Here is a 10,192-nt window from a genome sequence, read left to right as displayed (position 1 = left end):
TAATTTTTTTAATAATTTTTTTTATACTTTCTATAATAAGTAATATTATGTTAAAATATAAAGAATTGTGGGCAATAATTTCATAATTATATGTTTTAATTATTTTTATCTTATAATTATGGTTAATGATACTATCATTATTATATTTTAAATAACTTTCTTATAGTTGTTATATTTTAGTAATTTGTATTGAATATTTCTAGTGATTTTAATATATCTAATAGTAAAAACTTATTATTGTTAAAGAACCATGGTCAATAATTTCATAATTATATGTTTTAATTATTTTTATCTTATAATGATGGTCAATAGTCCTATCAATATTATATTTTCATTAACTATTTTGTGGTTGTTATATTTTACTAATTTATATTAAATCTTTCTAGTGGTTTAAATTTATCTAATAATAAAAACTTATTATTGTTAACTTGAGTATTATAGTAAAACTCTTATGTGATTTTTTATTCTTCAACCCTGACTATTTCATGAGACCCTTTTAAGATACTTTAATGTGATATGGAAGATAATCTTGTAATTATAGTTAGTAATCTTAATTTTTTTATTCTTTAATTAACTTATGCTAAATTTGTTAAGGTAGCTTTACAATATTATAAACTCGCCACTTCAAGGAGTCGTAACATGAATGTTAGAATCATTTCAATGATCTCTTATTTTGATTCCCTAAATTCTTACAAAAATAAATAAAAAGATTTATCTACACTGATCTCAATGGACTAAGTTGTGTGGAGGATTAATCATTTGTGTGAGAATGCATACAGAACAAAACACATGACAAATATCAAATGAAAGCATTGAGACACATTGCTTCTCAAGAAAAAGAGTTGACTTAACACATGTAAGGCTAGTGAATAAAAAAATAGTTGTCTTTAAGTGCAAATTTTTGGAGGTTTTGGTGGATTTCTAGGTGGAATCTAACAAAACTATTTCATGAGACTCTTTTAGGATACTTTAATGTGATATGGAAGATAATCGTGTAATTACAGTTAGTAATCTTATTGTTTTTATTCTTTAATTAACTTATGTTAAATTTGTTAAGGTAGCTTTCGAATGTTATAAACTCACCATTTCAAGGGGTCATAACATGAATGTTAGAATCATTTTAATGATTTCTTATTTTGATTCCCTAAATTCTTACAAAAATAAATAAAAAGATTTATCTACACCAATCTCAATGGACTAAGTTGTGTGGAGGATTAATCATTTGTGTGAAAATGCATACACAACACAACACATGACAAATATCAAATGAAAGCATTGAGACACATTGCTTCTAAATAAAAAAAAGTGACTTAACACATGTAAGGCTAGTGAATAAAAAAATAGTTATCTTTAAGTGCAGATTTTTGGAAGTTTTGGTGCATTTCTAGGTGGAATCTAACAAAAAATTGTAGTCAAATCTTGATTTGTGTTGTTTAAACTAGTTTTCTTTACTACATAGATGAATTCAACACCCCAAAAAACTCCCGAGGCATTTAGATTATGTAGAGTTTACCCGTCAAAGTTGTGAATTCAATGAATCACCATCAAATTCTACACAAATTAGATTAGATAATAAACTATTTTTTTTTTTAAATCATACTCAAAGACAACTCAAAACAATAATAAGTATTATTTATATTCAAGTTCAATGCTAGATAAATATCACAATCTGTGAGCTATGATAATGTATATATACAATTGAATGTGAGTCGGTTGTACCATACTGAAAACATGATTAATTCTTACGATTAATGTGGATGAAAATATAAACAACTTTTGATTTTCATAGAGAATTTATATGATAATTTCATTGTTAGAAACATGTTAGAGCTAGTTGAAAGATAGAGTCTATTATAGTTATTGAAATTGAATAAGAAATAGATGACTTCGTAAGCTTTTGTTCATGACATATAGAATAGATGTCTAATTGCCTAGACGTCATCATGGTACTGTCCCTGCAACAAGGTACAAAGTTAAGGATGTAGACTAGGTTGTACAATATAAATTAATGATGCAATAAATCTGCCATCATTATAAAATAAGAGGTGAATATTTAAACTTAAACAAATTAATTTAAATATTATTTAACAATAATAAAATTCAGTTGATAATGTGAAACATTTACCTAAGTTTTATATTCTCTAGTTAAAGAGAAACTAATACCTATTCTATGTAAAATAAGTGTATAATAAGTGTATAATATGCTTGCACAACGGCGGAAACTCAGAATTACAATATGGTTATATTCCTAATATGAAATATTTATTCAAATGAGTTTCCTTTATTAAATATGAGATAACATGTGAATAAAGAATCATATACTTTGAGCTAGCTTGTCATATAATTATATAATTAATAAAATAATAATGAAATTATATAATTAACAAAATAATAACGAATGAGGTTTAAGAACATAACATAGTTTGTTGTTTAAGAGAAACTTCCTTTTGAAATTTTTTACTTGAAGGTACTTCTTTATGAATTTCTCATCTTCCATGTGTCATGTTTTAGAAGAATTTTTTTCCATGTGATAAAGGATTCCATAATGGTTTTGTTCCAAAGAGAAAGAGAATACCAATTTAATTACTTTTGGTTTCGAAATATATTTTCTTTCTTTCTGTAATTCTAAAATTTAGTTTATACTTGAATTCCAACAACCATTTTTTGACATGAAAAATGATTTTTTGGTATGCATGGAAAATATAAATTTAATTTATAATTTTCTTTCCCAATCTTGGGTAGGACCTTGTATGGTACATAAAATTCTAGAAATACTTTTTAAGAATGGATTTCTTATACGATGAGTATTAAAATATACTTAATGCTACACTTAAAATTATTTTTCATTATACTAAATGCTACACTTAAAATTATTTTTCATTGTAATATTGATTTTCTGGTTACTTCATTTGACCTTGTAATGTTGATTTTTTTGTTGTTTCATTTGGTTTTGGTTTATTTGAATACTTTTAAAATTGTTTTCAACATTTTATTAGTCTTCTCGATATGTGAATCTACTAAGTTGTATACTTTAGAATTGACTTGCAAATATAGGAGTTGGATATTCATAAAGATATATCAATAGATATTATAAGGAAAAAACCAACTACTCTAATCCTTAGTGGAGGATTTTAGTGTTACAAGATTAAGAAAAGAATTAAAAAGAAAAATCCACAAATACCTATCTCAATAACAACTAATATTTTGTTTTATGTTAACTATAACTAAAAATTATGGGATATCATAAGTTTTGTCTGTCTATTTGTCTTTTTTTTTTTTTTTTAAGCTACGACATTTCTATTATCTACATCAAATTTAAAAGTACAAAATTAGGAACCTCAATCCGCCCAATTGGGAAACTGGATCTGTTGGCTCCTATTCATCAGACGGTCAATAATGTTTTTCATGTTGAATAATGTCAAAAAACTTTGGACATTAAGCCCTATCTCGCCAGGTTTTTTCAAAAAACTATTCTTTCCAAGTTCTACTAACAGACCCAATTTTACTACTACTGCTATGGCATACAACCTAATATTCAAAAACCAGAGCAATATCATTCTAAATTCAAAAAGAAGACAGTTAACAAGCCTCTCAGTTCTCCGCATTTCCTCTTCTGGATTTATTGTTGTCGTTGGTCTTCCCCAGCTCCTTCAGCATCTCTTGAATTTCCTTAAGTTGTTTGTTCTGTTGACGGAGCATCCCTTCAACGTTTGCCACCTCCTTTTTTGCTGTCACTGTTTCCTTAGCCATTTCCACCATCTCAGCCGCTACTTGCTCCATGGCCTTTGCCAAGAGATGCTTCAACACCCAGTAAGTGTGAAGAGCGCGGTGGTAAAGGGTTAATATGCATCGTGTGTTGCCTGTGTCCGGCAGCTGAGAAGTCCATTCTTCCATCTCCGGGTCGGACGGTTCCTCCAATACTCTGTCCTCCATGACATCAATAATTTTTCTTATGTCTACATTTGTCTCCAGATTGTATGCCTGTTTAGCTTCGTGCACCGCCATGCTGATCGATTTCTTCCCCCTTTTCTGTCTTCTCTGCGCCTGATTACCCTCCTCGTTGATGATTGGTTGATGGGGTCTACCTCTGCCTCTCTGTTCATGCGTCTTCCTTCTTCCGTCCTTTCTGCCCCGCTTAGTTCCTTTGCTGCTTTGCCCTGTTTCAAAATGCTTGCTCCTGAAAACTTCCCCCTCGCTATACTCCATTTCATCTGAGCTTTCTATTTCGATTTTTACTCGACCCCGTTCAAAATGCCTGTCGCCTACTGCCTCCCTCTCTGTCTGGGTTGTCTTATCCCATTTCTCAGCCATTTTGGTATGGTTGAGGCGTTGATTTTGGTTCCTCTGCCAAGTCTCCCCTTCTCTCGCCACCTTCTTCGACTTCTTGCTGCTTGTCATCCTTCTCCTGTTCCACCTTATAGAATTCTCGCCACCTTTTCGCTTATGATGGGTTTGCTCTCCACTTCTTTTCTCCCTTCCGCCTTGAATGATGCTTTCTTCAGTGTTTTTCGGCTTTTGTTTTTGGATGCGTACCTGCTGTTATGAATTATCATTAAATGTTGATGTCAGGGAGGTGAGGCCGCCGTCCTTCTGTCCTATCCTCGCTACCGCATAAACCTGCCTTATTCTCCTTCTCCCGGTCCTCACGATTTTTTGATTACCATTATGCTGTTTCATGGTTATCGTTGTCTATGAGTTGTTTTAAGCCATCCCATCTTTTCATCGCTGCTTGATTAGTCCAGCTGTCATCCACTTTTGCCAATGATTCCTTACTTCCCCAATTAGCCAAGCAATCTGCGGGCTTATTTCCTTCTCTTCTAACATGCGAGGTGATCTTATATTCGATCCCTTTCAGTGTTTCCTCGATTTCTTGCACTATACTTGTTGTTCTCCAGCTTTTAACTACCTTCTCCCACTATTTCGCTTATATTAATTTTCTTATGGTGCTTATGACCAGGACTGAATCACCGTCGATCTCTATCTTCCTATATCCATTTCTTATGGCAATTTTGAGACCCTGATAAACTGCCATAAATTTCGCTTCGTTATTACTCATTGTTCCTCCGTGTTCTACATAGATCCATTCTACCTCTCCTTATCTGTTTCTAAAGATTCCTCCAAATCCTGTTGGACCTGGATTACCCTTTGCTGCCCCGTCGAAGTTGAGCTTGATAAACCCTTCCGATGGCTTATGATAAACTGCATGACTTTGGCCCTCTATAGGTTGGTGCTGCTTTTCTTTTTGTTGGTAGATCATTCCTTGTTCCAAGTTCAACCTTTTTAGGATTTCTTCTTCTTCCTCAGAGGTCTTCCAATCTTCTTCTGCCCAATTTTCCGCGAGGATTGATTCTTTGATTTGTCTTAGGGTTCTTTTCCAAACTTCTTCCGGATTTGATGATTTCCCCTTGAATATTTGACCATTTCTCTCTTTCCAAATATTCCACACGTTGAAGCCTGTCGTCATGTTCCAAGCTCTTCTTACTACCTTGCTTTTGAACTTTCCTTCTCCCCAGTCACATAGGGTTTGAATTATATCCTGAGGATTTCGTTCTGTGGTCGAAAATAAGTTTCTAGTCTTTTCCCATTCGAATTGGGCCGTGCTGCATCCATTGAGAAGGTGTTCCCGGTCTTCTTCATCTAGATAACAAAGGCAACATCTTGATGGGCCTGAGAAACCTCTTTTTTGTATTCGATCCCAAGTTAGAATGCGTTTCCTTCCTACCAGCCATACAAACATCTTAATCTTCGGCCACCATTTATTTCTCCATATCTTCCTCCACTTCTGCTCTTCCTCCCCCTGCTCTTGTTGTATATTTACATTATATGCTTCCTTTATGGTAATCACTCCTTTGGTATCTTTACCCCATCGCAGAATGTCCCTGCCTCCTCTATTTTTTATTTTCCTGGAACCTAATTCCTTGCTAAATATAGTTTTTTGATCCTCTGTTGTGTTCCTGTTCCATTCTTCCATTGATTTCCATTCCCTCCATTCTTCGTTTCCTCTTTCTTCTGTCCAATAATCTTTAACCCTGATGAGGTCTCTGTCCATACCTGTTCTATAGATTTCCTGCATTCCTTGTAGGTCCAACATTTTCTCCCTTTGTTGCCATGCTTCCTCCCAAAATCTCGCATTCTGACCTCCTCTAATTTCCCAAAAAATATGACCATCCACTAATTCTCTGCTTTGGATGGTTAGGTTCCATATATCTGATCCCCGGGGTGCTTCTTGTTTCCTTAATATTTCTTCCGAGGTTGATGGCATATTATATTTTGTTGTCCAGATTTCTTTCCACAGGTCTGTCCCTCCTTGCATCCATCTCCATCTTAGTTTGGCTGCTAGAACTTGATTTAGGGTCCATGGGTCCCTTAGGCCAAGACCTCCTTTTTCTTTTGGTTTGGTTAGGTTGTCCCATGAGTAGAGGGCCCATTTCTTTTGCTGCTTGGGTCCTCCCCAAAGAAATTTTCTGTAAATCTCTACCAGCTTATTCCATATCCCTTTTGGTGGTACCATCACTGATAAGGGATATATCAGGATCGCCTGAATGGTGGATTTAAGCAGAACAACCCTTGTTGCCAAGTTCAGAGTGCGAAAGGACCAATTTTCCAGTCTTTTCATGACCTTTTCCAGGATGATCTTCCAGTTTCCTATTTTGAGGGATGAGGAATATAGCATAGTTCCTAAGCACTTAGTTGGGAGATCCCCGTTCCTATAACCCAAGACCCTGGTTAAATGATTTTTGATGGGTTCCACTGTATTAAAGAAGAAAGTTATTGATTTCTCATTGTTTACCTCCATACCTGAGCCTTCCATAAATACCTCCAAAATTTTCTTTATCCTTCTCACCTCCTTCATGGAAGCTTTGCAATATATCATGATGTCATCCACAAACTGTTGGTGGGTGACTGAAGTTTGATTGCCCCATAGTCTCAGACCCTGGATTTTCCTTTCTCTTAATTCTTTTTTGAAGTATCTACTTAATCCTTCAACAGCTATTATGAAGAGAAATGGGGATAGGGGGTCCCCTTGGCGAAGTCCTCTTGTAGCATTAAAAGTAGTAGATGGAGCTCCATTTAGCAAGATAGAGAAATTCGGGGTGGAAATCATGCTTAAGACCCATTTTACCCATCTGTCACAGAATCCAAAGGCTTTAAGGATGGTTTCTAGATAATTCCAGCTTAACCTATCATAGGCTTTTGACACGTCTAATTTTATCAGCATTCCTTTTTCTTTCTTCGCTTTCAAAGTGTGGATTACTTCCTGGGCCACCACTAATCCATCCAAGATATGTCTTCCTTCTACAAACCCAGTTTTCTCTGGGGAAATTATGCTTGGTAGAATCTATTTCAACCTTTGTACCACCATTGATGCCCCTATCTTGTAGGTAACGTTACATATAGCTATAGGGCGAAAGCCTTCAACTTGATCCGCTTGATTAGTTTTAGGAATAAGAGTCAGCAGGGTTGAGTTTATTCCTGGCCATATTCTTTGATTGGTTCTAGCTTCCTCCACCACTTCTAGAACTTCTTCAGCAAGGAAATGCCACCTTGCTTGAAAGAATTCTACCATATACCCATCTGGCCCGGGACCTTTGTTCCTTTTCATGTTCTTGACTATATCCTCCACTTCTTCCATCGTAACTTTCCTCATTAAATCCAAATTTTGATCTCTAGTTACCCGTTTAGGGATCTCCTTGCTTATCTTTGTTATGGCTTCTGATCAATTATCCTGAGTTTCCTTTAATAAGTTTTTGAAATGATTAACCAACACTTTTTCGATTTCTTCATGCTGGAGGATTCTCTGACCTTCTTGATTTTTTATTGAGAAGATTCGGTTTCTTTGTCTATGCTGTATCATTGCTTTATGGAAGAACTTAGTATTCTTTTCCCGTTCTCTAAGCCATTGAACCCTTGACTTCTGTCTCCATAAGATCTCTTCTTGTTTCCTTCTTTCTTCTAGCTGGTTCAATATAATTCATTCTTCCTTTGTTCTATCTTCCTGTATGCCTTCTAGGATAGCCATCTGCTGCAGCTCTTCCATTCTCTGCTCCAGGCACTTTTTCTCTTCCAGTATATTTCCAAATTCTTCTTTATTCCACTTTTTTAATTTATCCTTCATCTCCTTTAGTTTGAGTTGAAAGGTGTGCATCTTGTTTCTTCCTCTTTGGTCACTCTTCCTCCACCATTCTTCAAGTTTGTCTAACAGTCCTTCATTTCTTAGCCAAAAAGCTTCGAATCTAAAGGGTTTGTTGGATGGTCTTTGCTTTAGATCTATTTCCATTTTAATTGGCCAATGATCCGATCCTATTACCGGTAGAATTGTGGCTTCTATGAATACATCCTTCATCATTATTTGTTCAGAGATTAAGAATCTGTCAAGTCGAGATGCAATTTGATTAGCTCCCCCTCTGCGGTTATTCCAGGTGTGGTTTCCATTTATGGTTTCAATATCGATCAGTCTCTGCTCCCTTATCAAGTCTCCAAACTATTCCATTGCTTTATCCATTCTCCTTACCCTCCTCTTTTTTCCTGTGAGGTTTTAATCAGATTAAAATCCCCTCCTACGTTCCATTGTTTTCCAGGGATTAGACTTCTCAATGCTTTTAAATTTTGCAGAAAGTTTTCCTTTTCTCCTTGGATATGTGGCCCATAGACCCCTGTTATAATAACCTCCTCCATTGTTCCTATTATCTTTGTTGTCCCTGTTAGTATTCTTGGGAAGCTTATCCAATTACTTAACTGAATTTCTTCAGGGTTCCAAATTATTACCAGGCCTCCTGCGCTCCCGATCGCATCCTGTCCCATCATTTCATATCTGTTCTTGTTTCTATTCAGAATTTCTCTCATTTTCTCAGTACTTATTTTTGTTTCTTGTACTATCATTATGCTAGGTTTTTCTTTTTTCAGTCTATCATTTAAATACCTCTGTTTGCCTCTGTTGTTGAGGCCTCTTATGTTCCAGCTTGTGATGATCATCGTAAAAGTTTCGGAGGGGATTGGAATACCTCTGAAAGAGGTATCACTCTTCCTGAATTTACTAGCATCTCTCCAACTTCTTGAATTGTTTCACTCATTGTTCTTCTACCTCTTTTTTTACCTCCCTTGCCAATGTTGCTCATTCCTAAATTTTGTGTTTCCTGCTTCGCCATTTTCCCGTCTTCTCTATCTTCCATTATTCCTTTTTTCTCTTTATATCTTTGGAAAGCTTCTTTGTACATCTATTTCTGATCCTCTGGGATAAATCTTTCATCGAGCCTCTTCCATTCTTGTAGAAGATTCGTCATTACTTGTTCTTCTTCTTCTCCTTTTGTTTTCTGTGGGTCTATTTCCATTTCTCGTTGATCCTCTTGGTTTTCTGTTGGGATTTCTGTCCTCTCTTGATCCTTATTCATTTGATCTATCTCTTTGTCTACATTTTCCTTTATTACTTCCATTCCTTCTGTTTCCTCCTCCTCGTTTGCCTCTGTTTCTACTTCTTCATCCTGCAGTATTTGGAACTTGTTTTGGGATTCTGTACTATGGGTACCTTTTTGTTTGCCCGTCTGTGTCTTGATGTTTCCTCTTTTTTCCTTCCTTTGCACTTCTCTGAAGTCCTCTTCCTCCTCTCCTGCTTTCCTTGCTGCATTTCTCCTCTCATTTTCAGCTTCCCTTTCCTTTTCTGCTAGCGTAATGGGACACTCTCGGTATAAATGGCCATACTCATGGCATCTTCTGCAACGAAATGGAATATGTTCATAGTCAATTGGTTGGTGCCAGATCTCGTCATGACATTCCAATTCTATTATATCTGGAAGTGGCTCTGTGATATTCATGTACACGCATATTCTAGCATATGTTGTATATCTTCCCCTCTTTGTCGATTCTGCCACTTTCACAAATGATCCTATTGCGTTTCCTATGCCCTTAAGGACCTTTGGGTCCCAAAATTCTGTTGGTAGGCCGAAGAGTCTGATCCATATCGGGGCAGCTAACATTCTTTCCTTTTCTGGGTTGTAGCAGTCTACCCACTCCCTCATAAATAGTCCAGCGTTGTTCATGAAGTAGGGTCCTTCCTCAAATATTACTGTAAAAAATCCTTTCGCTCCCAACTTTACTTCCACATGTCCTTTTGGTTTCCACCTTTGTTGGATCCATCTCAGCAGATCTTTCTCTGCTGGCCAATATCCTACGAACTTACAGATCAAAGCATAATCCT

The sequence above is a fragment of the Pinus tabuliformis genome, chromosome 7 (assembly GCF_031772625.1).
Source record: "Pinus tabuliformis cultivar Carrire ecotype Pingquan chromosome 7, CPIR1, whole genome shotgun sequence".
In the NCBI taxonomy this organism is placed as follows: Eukaryota; Viridiplantae; Streptophyta; class Pinopsida; order Pinales; family Pinaceae; genus Pinus; species Pinus tabuliformis.
Note: the sequence above shows the minus strand (reverse complement) of the source record.